Raw genomic sequence first — 12,985 nt, forward strand, 5'->3', positions numbered from 1 at the left:
TGTAGCCGTTTCTGTATTACCTTGAGCAAAACTTTGCTTTAGGTTAGGTTATTTACAATTCTATTTCCAATTGTTGTGGTTGCCACACCAGGAATCTCTCTTCATTCTCAATAACTGTTTCTAAATACTTATTTCCAATTAAAAGGTACCAAACTTTTACATATAAACATAAATATAAAAGACCTAAGAAAACTTATGGTCTTCTTTATAAAGAAGGTAGAAGAATTGATTCATTCGAGTTACAGTGTTGGAGGAGAATATTAAAAGTACCATGGACTGCCAAAAGAACAAACACATCTGTATTGGAAGAGGTATAACCAGAATGCTCATTAGAAGCCAGAATGGCCAGATTTCATCTCTCATATAGCAGACATATTAACAGGAGGGACCTGTCCCTGGAGAATGACATCATGCTTGGTAAAGTGGAAGGTCTATGAAAAAGTGGAAGATCTCCAACAAGATGGATTGGCACAGAGGCAGCAGCCATGGACTCAAGCATACCAACAATTGTGAGGTTGGCTCAGGACCAGGGGGTGTTTTGTTCTGTTGTGCATAAGGTAGTTATGAGTTGGTACTGACTCGATGGTACCTAATAACAATTTACAAGTTATTTAATTGGTTAATTACTTTAAAAATGATGGAAGGGCTGAAATCATTGGGACTATCATGTCTTCAGAGTCCTGGTGTGGCACTATGTGGGTTAATGTGCTGGACTGCAAAATCACATTGAACTGTAAGGTTGGCAGTTCAAGCTTACTACCTGCTCCTCAGAAACCCTATACAGGGTTGTTATAGGTCAGAATCGACTCGATGGCACTTACCAGCAATAATAATGCTATCATATCTTATACAGGAGAAAGATGAGGCTTTCTTTGTCATGAAGATTTAAAGCCTTGGAAACCTTAGACAGGGTAGCTATGTCAGAATCAGCTTGGTGGAACTTAACAGCGACGTTCATGTCTTAAAGTCTATCTTTTTATTGTTTTGGTCTACTAATGTTTAAACATCTCTAATACAAAATTTTTATGAACTTGGATATATTCAGCAAAGACTCTATATAGGGAAAAAAAAATCTAGGAAACAAGAACCCTTGGATGTTGCCTATGAGAAGTTGTAGACTGTGAGGAATTTGTGCCACTTAAAAAAAAATAATAATAATAATAATTGTGAACTGGCTAAAGAAATGATGTCCAGGATATGAAAAACTAGGTAGGAAAGAAGATCATAATTTCCTTATAAAATAGACAAATGGAGACTCTTTGGGCATAGCTGAAAAAACTGAAGGTAAGATGAGAAAATCAAATAAGGAGGTAGAAAGCAAGAAAAGAGGAAAATGAATCTGAAAAATGGAACAAATGCATCATCAATGAAGAAGCCAGTAAGACAAGGAGTCCAATTTCAGAATTTATTGCTTTACACATTGCGTTGTTGATTTAGAGAGAAACCTCTACAGATGAAAAACCCAAGCTGAGAGGATATGTCTGTGCATCAACAAATTAGTAAATTATGTAAATTGAGGCCACAGATTGAATGGTGAGGAAAATTAATTATTATCTAAGGTAGATAATGTCCTTAGGGATTTCTTGATATTAATAAATCATTATGACTGGTGATCAATTTCAAAATATGCATTTATTTATATTTATAAGAGTAAGTAAAACAGTATTGCTATAAAATCCTAGCCTTTATAGAACTAAAAATTGAAATGTGAAGCTATTGTTTCTCAACACATCCTCCATCTAGAGCTATACACTTCTGAAAGCAATGTTTCATCTCTTTACCCTTCCCCAGAGAATTCTGTACTCTTCGATTTACAACAGGTCAAAATGGCAGTTTTAGCATACTTGAAGAACGCAAACCATAATTTTTTTCAATGTTCTTTGAATTTGGGGAACAAAAAGAAGTATGAAGAGGCTAGATCAAGGATGTAGGGGGAATAGGGTATTCTCATAATGTAGCCCTTACGACCCACAGAAAGTGAACAACTACATTGTTTTTATGTAAGATAAAAATTATTTGGCACAACTTTCTCAACAATTCAATTATCAATTTTCTTTATTTATTCCTAATAAATCCTTGTAATCATTCTTTTGTTTTTTGAGAAAATCTGCCAAGATTGCTCCTTTGGAATCACCCAAAATCCCACCTCTATCCTGAATTCATCTTCAGGGTATTCCCAGTATGCCTTAAAACATTTGATCCATTTAAATACTATTGTTTATGTGGGACAACATCCCTATAAACTTATTGCAAACCTTCAATAATTTAGGAAGATGTCCATTCAAGTTTTGTTAAAAATTTGATATTAATTAACCCTGACCTCAAATAATTTATTTCAATAATTCACAAAGTATCCTTTTTGGGGGTGTGGGGGATAGAAAGCAACTCTAATGAAACTAAGGTATATTACTGAGAGAAATTTTGTGTAGCTATCCACTGATTGAAGATATATTTTTAAACACATTTAGCTTTGAATAAACTCTTGTATTTATGAACTAGAACCCTACTACCAATAGTTTTTTAATTGCTTTGTCCGTGTACGTATCTATGTGTATCTTCAATTTCCAATAGGTCTTGTCTTGCCTAATGGCTTTTGCCAGTATCTCTGTAAGTTAGCCTGTTTTTGCCACATATATATTGTCTTGTGATGTTGTTAAGTGCCCTCACGTCAGTTTTAACTCACAGCAACCTTGTATAGGGTTTCTGAGGCTGTGCATCTTTACAGGACCAGAAAGCTTCATCTGTCTCTCATGGAGTGTCTGGTGGGTTTGAACTGCTTACTTTGTGGTTTGCAATCCAGTCACCACACTCCCATCTTGTGACAATATATACTAAATATTTAGTGATATGCATAAATTATTTTCTTTCTAATGATGTTTGAATGTCAGAATTTTCACTCTTTCTGTTCTAAATCAGAAATTATTTTCTATGATCATCATCCATTTCCTATGTTATTCATTTATTATGTAGATATCTGTTATGCATCTACTATGTGCCCTGGCACCTGGCCTGTATGTGTACTGATATGCACTAGAATAGAGAAAGTAAAGTTAGTAGGAAATAAACATTAAACATATAAATATATCTGTAATTACATGCAGTGGTGTCATGATAGCAAAAGATAGGAGGTCTGGACTGTTTCAGTTGGCATGGGAAGCAGTGGAGATGTAAAGCCTCTCTGAGATATTTAAGCTTAGCTCTTGAGGATGAGAAACAAGTGAAGAATGGAAACACGAGTTTTGCTAGTAGAGGGAAGAGCAAATACAGAACCCTGACAGAAACTGAACTGAGGTAATAGTGGTTTTCTTTCATTTCTACTTCCTAACTCTTCTATTGGACTTCTGTGTGGCACTGTAGGATCAGCATTGGACTATGAACCACACGTCTGGCAGTTCAAACCCACCAGCTACTCTTCAGAAGCCCTATACAAGTGACTATGAGTCAGAACTTACTCAATGGCACTTAAAAATAGCAACGATATGTGTACAATACTTCAAAGATTATATAACTCTTTTGTTAAAAAAACACATTCCAGTAGATCAAGAACTGTGTGTTTGTTCCTTTTGCTTCCTTCTCAGTGTGAATGTAGTGTGCTGGCCATTAAACTGTTGTCTCTGGTCTCCAGACCTACCTGTATATACTGTATTTTGTGATGCTGGGGCCGGGATTCCACTAATCACATTTTTCCTTTGCATAACTAGCTTTCTGATAGGTTCTATCAGTGGGGGTAAACTAGAGGAAGACCAAGAAGACATAAGGAGACAAAGGACTTCTTGATTTTTTGCTCTTTACATCAGCATCAACCTAGCCTATATTTATCCCAAATGTAGTTGGTTCAATATCCTAATTAAAATGAAAAAGTCTTTAATTTCCAGTACCAAATTCCTTTTGGCAATACCAGCAGCAATGGGCAGTATGCCCTCTTCAGATGCTCTGCCCCCAACTTCATAGGGTGTCTCCTCCTGGCTTCTAGATTCTAATAACATCATGGTCTTTTCTGAGATTTTCTAGTCCCAAGGGTGGTAGCTGCCTCTTGCAGTTACTTTCTTTGTCTCTTCAGTGCCATCATTTTTTTTTTTTTTTCATATTCATTTTAGTCCTGGTGTGGCACTATAGGATAAGCACTGGACTTTAAGGTATGTTTGATCCACAAGATTGGTGGTTCAAACCCACCAATGTTCATATATAGAGGCACTATGAGACCAAACTGACTTAATGGCACTTAGTGTTGACAACACTATCTATTTAATCAGTTCCTTATAATAAATTCTTTCTATTAAGATAACTAGTGTGGTTTTTGTTTTTCTGACCTGCCCAGGATGATAAGTAGGTGATTTAATTGTCTTTCCCTACATACCTATAAGAAGCTCTGGTAGCGTAGTGGTTACGAATCGGGCTGCGAACCTTAAGGTCAGCAGTTCGAAACTACCAGCTGTTCTGCGAGAGAAAGATGAGGCTTTCTGCTCTCATAAAGATTTACCCTCGGAAACCCTGTACAGGGTCTCTATGAGTCGGAACCGACTCCACGGCACCTAACAACAACAACATACCTATACTTGCCACCTTCTTAAAGAGAAGGAGCCTCAGCTGGGTGCAGTCAAGACCAAATACCATTGAGTAATAAAGGTCAGCAACAAGTAGGAAATAATGCTTGTGAAGCTTGAAGATGCATTTTTCTTAGAAGCTCATGCAGCTAGCCTGTTCCCTATCTCCACTATGCAGTATCTGTACCAAGGTTAGCAGAATTATGAAAACATCAATTTGGCCATTATTGATGTTTCAACGTGGGATACCAAGAAAGTCTTTCAGCAGCCTCAATAAATTAAATCTGGCCACCTAGCTCCCAGACTGGTAGGCTCCTACATCATTGACAGAGAAGACAGGGGAAAGCAGTTTTCCCAGCTGTTGCTGTAAATGATGTACATCGTATTCACAGCCATTAGGAAGTGGAGGATTGGAAATGTGCGTAGATTGCAGAGCTGCCTCTTTTAAAAATGCATAAGCACTTTGTGAGTTTGCTAAGTCATGTTTCATTCAGGTCAGCTTGAATTTTTCATAGCTAAGACATTTTCTGTAGTCTTTCTTCTGTTCATCCTCCCTTACCAGTTAGAACTTTGACAGCGAGGGCTGGCATGGGAGGGGGTCAAGGCCAATCATATGATTTGCTTGATTGGACCTCAGTGATTCCAAGGTATAAAATGCTCAATGTTTTAGGAGTTTAAAGGATATCTAGGACAACTGAAGGAACTCTGGTAGCATAGTAGTTACGAGCGGGGCTGCTAACCTCAAGGTCAGCAGTTCGAAACTACCAGTGGTTCCGCAGGAGAAAAATGAGGCTTTCTGCTTTCGTAAAGATTTACAGGCTCAGAAACCTCATGCAGGGTAGGTATGAGTCGGAACCGACTCCACAGCACACCACCACCACCACAAGGGCAACTGAGTTTCCTGGCCCTCCTCCATTTAATCTAAAATACAAACGCTCTGAATTTAAATGTATGTAATGTGTCTACAAATATATATTTAATCCTGACAGATGCATCCAATTTTAAAATTTCTAAGTTGTTGTTGTTGTTATTATGTGCCTTGGAGTCTGTTCCGACTCATAGCGATCCTGTATAGCGTTTCCAAGGCTGTAAGTCTTTACGGGAGCAGAAAGCCTCATCTTTCTCCCGTGGAACAGCTGGCAGTTTAGAACAGTACTGCACTGTAAAGAAAGGCCCTTTCCTTTTCCTGTGTTTTTGTTAAGTGTTGTTGAGTCGGTTCTGACTTATACCTACCCTGTATAGGATTTCCTGGTGTGGCACTGTGGGTTAATAAGCCAGACTGCAAAGCCGTTTGAACTACAAGTTTGGCGATTCAAGTTCACCAGCTGCTCTTTAGAAACCCTACACAGGGTCTCTATGGGTTGGGATCGACTCGACGGCACTTAACAACACAGGGTTTCCCAGGAGCCACTGGTGGGTTTGAATCACTTGTGGTTAGTAGTCCAGTGCTTATCCTACAGTGCCACACCAGGACTCCTTTTCTGTCATCCTTTAAAAACTAGTTCCTGGTAATACAAACAACGTGTCAGACACTATACCTGTGGGTACTCCCTATGCCTTCCAGGCAGGCTTTGTAAAAGCTTGTTATGCATTTTCCTGATGAGTCCCATTGATGTTCCATCCAGATGTGAGAATTGGCAGTATGGTATATTGGTTGTTGTTGTTGTTAAGTACCGTGGAGTTGGTTCCAACTCATAGTGATTCTGCATAAGGTTTCCGAGGCTGCAAATCTTTATGGGAGAAGAAAGCCTCATCTTTCTCCCGCGGAACAGCTGAAAGTTTCGGACTGTCTACCTTGAGGTTAGCAGCCCGATTTGTAACCACTACGCTACCAGAGCTCCTTGGTAGAACTGTAATAATCAAGTTCCTGATTGACTTATGTAAAATACTGTCTGGCTTAAATTAGGTTCATGTGATAAATGAGCCTGGGGAAATGGAATGCTTATTGTGTGCCACAAACCATTATACATGCTCTATATGAACTGTCTCCCTTAATCTTCCTAAACCCCTGTGAGGAAGATATCACTGCTACCCTTATTTTATAGATGTGGAAACTGAAGCTCAAGGATTCCAACACCCACAAACTGACAAATGGTGGGTCCTCATTCTGGAGACTGAGATCTTCTCTGTTATTATACAATTCACATATGAGGGGGCTTCAAAAGTTAATGTAAAAATGGAATTAAAAGATCATGAAATTTTTCCGCCAACGTTTTGAAGTCCTTTCATATGTGTTTGGAACATTCATTCATTCATCAAACATTTTTTTAAATCTCCATTATGTGCTAAGCACTAAAAATGACATGATGTTCAATAATTTCAGCAATGGTTTATCAAAAAGTAAGGTTGTGGTTGGTGTTGGTGGTGATGTGCCGTGGAGTTGATTCCGATTCACAGTGACCCTGCATAGGGTTTCTGAGGCTGTAAATCATTATGAGAGCAGAAAGCCTCATCTTTCTCCAACAGAACCACTGGTAGTTTCGAACTGCTGACCATGAGATTAGTAGCCTGACTCATAACCTCTACACTACTAGTGGTCCTGTAAGTAAGGTAGTATCGAAGAACTGGATGGTATCCAGCTACTATTACCCACTTCTCTGAAAGGGATCACTTCAGAAGGGCCCAAATAGAGTGGCAGAAAATGTGAACCCAAATTCAAAATTATAAAAGAGACCAGGTTACTGGTCAGAAAGAGACAGGAGGTACCTGAGACTGTGGCCTTTGACACCCTGCAGGTCTGGACTAGAACACACTTTTGTGGCCCATCTTGTAGCCAAGTATTAGATCCATCTATAGGGGGACAACAACACTAGTAAGGTGTTCTTATCATGGAATGATCAATCATTCAATTGCGCAACATCTACCTAAGGACAAAACTGAGAAAGAGAGTAGAAGGAAGATAAAACAAGGAAGAGCAAGTGGGACAACTATTGTTACATGGAGGAGATTGCATACATTGAGATGAAACTAAGTGTATGCTTTGTTGAATATAAAGCTGATGATCTCAGTAAATCTTCACTTAATTCATAATAGTTTAAAATGAAAAAGTAAGGTAGAGCTTTTGGTAGGGATTTGAATTCATTCTATCTTGCCCAACCCCATGTTGAGAATTTGCCTTTTCACACCAGACATACTGATTCTGATTCTACATATACTGAATCTAAATCTACATTTCCTGTTGCCTTTCCATCTCAGATATACTAAATCAGAATCACCTACAAATCTTGTTAAAATACACATTATGTTATTGTTATTGAATGCCATCAAGTTGTTTTGGGCTTATAGTGACCCTATATAGGATTCCAAAGAAATCTGGTAGTGTAGTAGATACAATTTGGGCTGCTAATCTCACTGTCAGGAGTTCAAAACTACCAGTGGCTCCATGGGAGGAAGATGAGGCATTCTGCTCCATAAAGATTTATAGCCTCAGAAACCCTATTCGGGGTCATTAAGAGTCAGAACCAACTCCACATCATACTACCACCACCACCATATAGAGTTTCAGGGAGTTACAGTGTGGCGCTGCAGGAAAATGCACTGGACTGTAAGGTGGGTTTGAACTGCAAGGTGGCAGTTCAAACTCACCAGTGACTCCTTGGAAACCCTATTAAGGGTCACTGTGAGTTGGAACTGATTCGCTGCCACTTCATCAATAGGGTTTCAGATGAGTGGCTGGTGGGTTTAGCCACTGTTCTTGTGGTTTATAGTACAGTACTTATCCTATAGCACCATACCAGGAATGGAATCTTTATTCAGTGTATTTGGTGGAAATTCAAGTTCCTAGCAGGATTTTAACGGGGATGCACCCACTCAAAATCCTGGTTTTTAGGCTATTTGACCAGTAACTAGTAAAAAAAATTCCCCTAAAATGATTGTTTTTTGTTTTAACATCTGTACATTAGAATTTTCTGGGAATGAAATGGTTTTCTCCCCACATTGAATTTTGTCTAATCAAGTATAACCTCTTTTTTCCCCAAATGGAGAGAATTATTCCAGCCATTAAAATAATTCTATGAAACTTCAGTGAATTGGTAGCAAAATCATGCTGCAATTTTAACTACCAAGGTATTTATGAGATCATTTATTTGCTATAATTGGGGTAGATTCTAGAATACTCTAACTTGCAGATTTGACCTTTCAGATCTTTCCATATTCCAAGATTTGTAAGCAGACCTCAGTGGCACCTGTGTAAGTGACTACTGCATTCTGCTTTTCAGCCTCTTTGCTGTGGTTTTATGTTCCATCCCCAAATAGATAAGTTCTTGGGAAAAGGATAGTCAGGCAGGCGGTGGTTCAAAAAGAATTAAAAAAAAAAAAAAGATAGTGTGATTATTTTTCCAATTAAATAGTGACTCATAACACAGAACCTCCAGCTGGTCTGTATTAAATCCAGTTTCTTTCTAGGGTTCAATAAAATATATAGACTTCAGGAGCCATTTTATGAACTATCTTGCCAAAATGGTAAAACATTCAACTATTCTCATAAAATATTGAAACATGTAGTAGCATAAAAGGCTACACTAAAATTAAGTTCTTTAATTTCCCTTTAATGATGATATCGCCTAGAATAAGTGGAAAGTAATACTTCCATTTGCCTGGAAGCTGGAGGATCCCAGATGACATTTAAATCCACAATCATCCCTGCAGTTCAGAGAGGAAGGAGCTGCCTCTGTGCCAGTTTCCTAGCTTGGCCATGTAGTGAAAGCCTGCATGCAGTTTTCCAGATGAATACACATGGATTCCTCACATGGTGATGTTTGTGTTGTTACAATGGCTTTTAGAGCAGTCTGGCTTCCCTCTGAGATCTCTGAATGAAGTTGCTTTACTTATTGTATGGAAGGTAACTCTTGGATAGGAAAACACAGGGCTTGTATTTCTTCAGCAGTGTTAATGATCAAAAGAGTTCATTGTTTTGTTTTAAGGTAAAAAAGGCAGGCGTCTTCTGGCATATCTTTATCTCTCCAATTACCTCTTCTTCTTCCTGAATTTTTTTCAAAAACTAAGTTCAATTTTTGAACTTTTCTCAAAAAAAGAAACTAGATCACCTCTAGGTTCCTGTAGTTACTTTTCTTTGACACAATTCATTGATTGAGGCCATTTTTCAATTGAGTCTTGTTAGGATTGAAGGGTTTTGAGAGGCAGAGGCAAAATCTGCCTTCTGAAGGAGACAAATGATTCCCCTCTCCCCGCTAAATACATGCTGGTAGACAGAAGCCATTTTCTGATATTTTCAGTCACCAGCTGGTATGCGTTGAACAATTTCTCTGTTGGATGGAACATATTTATTTGTAATAGCCTGGAATAACTAGGACATCAGTGCTGTTGAGATTCCTTTTGGCTAATTGGATTGTTGCATTGAGTTTGATGGGTATATAAATACAATGACTACTAGTCATATTTTTAAAGTGGTTTGAGAGAACAGGTGTAGTTATAGCTACTTGATAATTTATAGCCACTTAATAATTTATCTTGATGCATTGTCCCAAAGCTAGTAAATTTTTTTTTTTACATTGAGAAAAATGTATCATGATAAATTATCATTGATGTTTAAACCATTTTGATATGTTAAAAAGAACAGCTATTGTACAAGAAGATATGAAATAGCTTTCCTGGTTGTTTCTATTCTGGGCTTCCCCTCTCTTGACTGTATTAGAAATGGCAATAATCTAAGATCCTATTATATAATATGACCTATTCTTTATGTAAATTATATATTGTGCAAATCCAAATGGGTGTCCTTTAAAACATATAAAGTACTAAATTATCTTTATCCCTCAGTATCAGTATCACAATATTACCTATGATTTATGCAAATTGTATATAGTGAAAATCAAAACAGTGCCCTTTAAAACATGTTATTGTTGTTAAGTGCCATCAAGTCTGGTCCAACTCATAGAGACTCTGTACAGTGTTTCTGATGAGCAACTGGAGGGTTTTAACTGCCGCCCTTGTGCTTCACAGTCTAGTGTTGCTCCTACAGCACTACACCAGTTGTTGTTAAGTCGAGTCGATTCCAACCCATAGCGACCCTGTAAAGGGTTTCCGATGCTATAAATCTTTATGGGAACAGACAACCTCATCGTTCTCCCATGGAACAGCTGGTACTTTCAAACTGCTGACCTTAAGGTTCACAGCCCAATTCGTAACCACTATGCCACCAGACTAGTACTAAATTATCTTTGTTCCTCAATATTAGTATCACAGAACAGATTTGTTTTATTTTATGACTTAAGTGCACAGTGACTTTGTAGGATAAGCACTGGTCTATGAACCACAAGGTCTGTGGTTAGAGCCCCCCAGCCAATAAGCAAAGATGGGGTTGTCTGTTCCTGAAAAGATTTGCAGCCTCAGAAATCCTACACAGGATTGTTCTGAGTCAGAAACTCCTCAATGGTATAGCAACAGCAGTAAGTGCAATGGACTATGTAAACTGATGAGCACATAAATGATCAGTAAAAAGCAGCAAGTCCAGCAGCAAGTCAGAACCAACTCCACAGTGCCCCTGGATAGGATTCCCAAGGCTTTTAAATCTTTTTGAGAGCAGAAAGCCTCATATTACTCTCACAAAGCAGTTGGTAGCCTTGAATTGCAGACCTTGTAGTTCTCAGTCCAGTGTTTCTCATATGGAGCTCCCATGCTCTGGTTGGGAAGATGGTAGCAGCTTTTCAGAGGCTAGAAGTCTAGAACATTGCTTTTTACCAGGAAACCTGGGTTAGCTCTCTGGCAGTCACCACTCATCTGTCAGTGGAGGCTTGCATATTACTAAGATGCTGAACAGTTTTCAACAGAATTTCCAGACTAAGATGGACTAGCAAGAAAGGTCTAGCAATCTACTCCTATAAATCAGTCCATGAAAACACTATGAGTCACAGTGATCTAACCAACAGCTGATCATGGGGATGGCATGGGATCAGACATCATTTCTTATAATTGTTCAGGAAGTCATCATGAGTGGGTGGGCTGTCTCAAAGGGATGGTAACTAACAACTACAATAAAATGGGTCTGCCTCCAAATAACTGAGTGCAGTTTTACATGGGTCAAGACTCTTGCTAAGGTAGGTCAATGGGGAGAGACAGACTCAACACAGGATTAAAAATAACAAGGAGTTTATTATCTCATATAACTAAGTCCTAGTGTGGTGCTGTAGGATAAGCTCTGGCCTGCAAGGTTGGTTTGAACCCCAAAGTCGGTGGTTGAAACCCACCAACCTTGAAAACTCTAATCAGGGTCACTGTTCATCAGAACTGACTCAACGGCACTTACCAACAACAATCAATAAAAAGTCCACTGGCAAGAATAACTTCAAGTATGACTAGATCCAGGTAGTTAAAAGTTATCATTAGAATGCAATCTTTATTGAACGTCTACAATGTTACCTGGCCTAGTGTCTTGGGTTCAAACAATGGACACTTCCCTATGGTCGCTTTAGGTAGTTCATGGTCTAGTAAGTGAATCATAAAGTCATAAAGTATTATAACAGAATTTAACACATGAAATAATAGAGATATTTAGAAAAGACAACCGTAACTTAGAAAAAAAGAATGAAAGTATTTCTGAGAAGAGGTGAACAAAGACTTTAAAGAGAGTGATGATGCTCAGACATAGTTTTGAAGAAAAACAAAGAATTTTCCAGGCAGGGAAAAAGAAAAATGGATAATCCCCTTTGTTATACATTGGGGAGATGTGCACTCAAATCCCAGCTCTGCCACTTCCAAATTGTGTAAATTGTGGCAAGTATTTGTATATTCTCTGGGTCTCAGCTTCCTTGAATGGAACCTAGAAGTAGAAGTATTGAGTATACGACATTTTTGTGAAGATCTAATGAATAGACAGAGTTTAAATGGAACCTGGTGTAAGCCCTTCAGGAATGAGAGCTGCCATTCCATTCTTATAGATGAACCATGTTGTGCCTGGCTGTGATAACATGGAGCTATGGATTAGGGAGTACTGGTGTGATGCTGTAGAATAAGCATTGGACTACTAACCAAAAGGTCAGCAGTTCAAACCCACCAACTGCTCCTCAGAAATCTTATACAGGGTCACTATGCGTCTGAACAGAATTAGCAAGCATTTATACTTATTGTGTGTCACATGCTACATTAAGAATTTTACTTGATTTACCTGAATCCTCAAGAACCCTGGTAGCGTAGTGGGTAATAAGTAAGATTGCTAACTGCAAGATCAGCAGTTCGGATCTACCAGCTGCTCCATGGGAGAGAGATGAGGTTTTTTGATTCTGTAAATTACAGCCTCAAAAACCCTATTCAGGGCCTGTCCAAATTGGAACCGACTGAATGGCACACACCACCATCAATGCCACCACTTTAATCCTGACTAGAATTCTAACTACTAGAAAAGTTATTATCCTCATCTGTAAAATGAGGAAACTGAAGCTTTAAAAACCTAAGTAGTTTGCCAAGATGACAGGGTTAATAAATGA

At 38.5% G+C, this 12,985-nt stretch overlaps 1 protein-coding gene across 1 annotated transcript in view; it reads left to right on the forward strand.

Annotated features, from left to right (window-relative positions):
• The window catches only part of KCTD16 (potassium channel tetramerization domain containing 16), a 437,534-nt gene that overhangs the window by 423,557 nt on the left and 992 nt on the right, over positions 1-12,985 (forward strand). The window lies entirely within an intron of this gene.

The sequence above is a fragment of the Chrysochloris asiatica genome, unplaced genomic scaffold (assembly GCF_000296735.1).
Source record: "Chrysochloris asiatica unplaced genomic scaffold, ChrAsi1.0 scaffold00232, whole genome shotgun sequence".
In the NCBI taxonomy this organism is placed as follows: Eukaryota; Metazoa; Chordata; class Mammalia; order Afrosoricida; family Chrysochloridae; genus Chrysochloris; species Chrysochloris asiatica.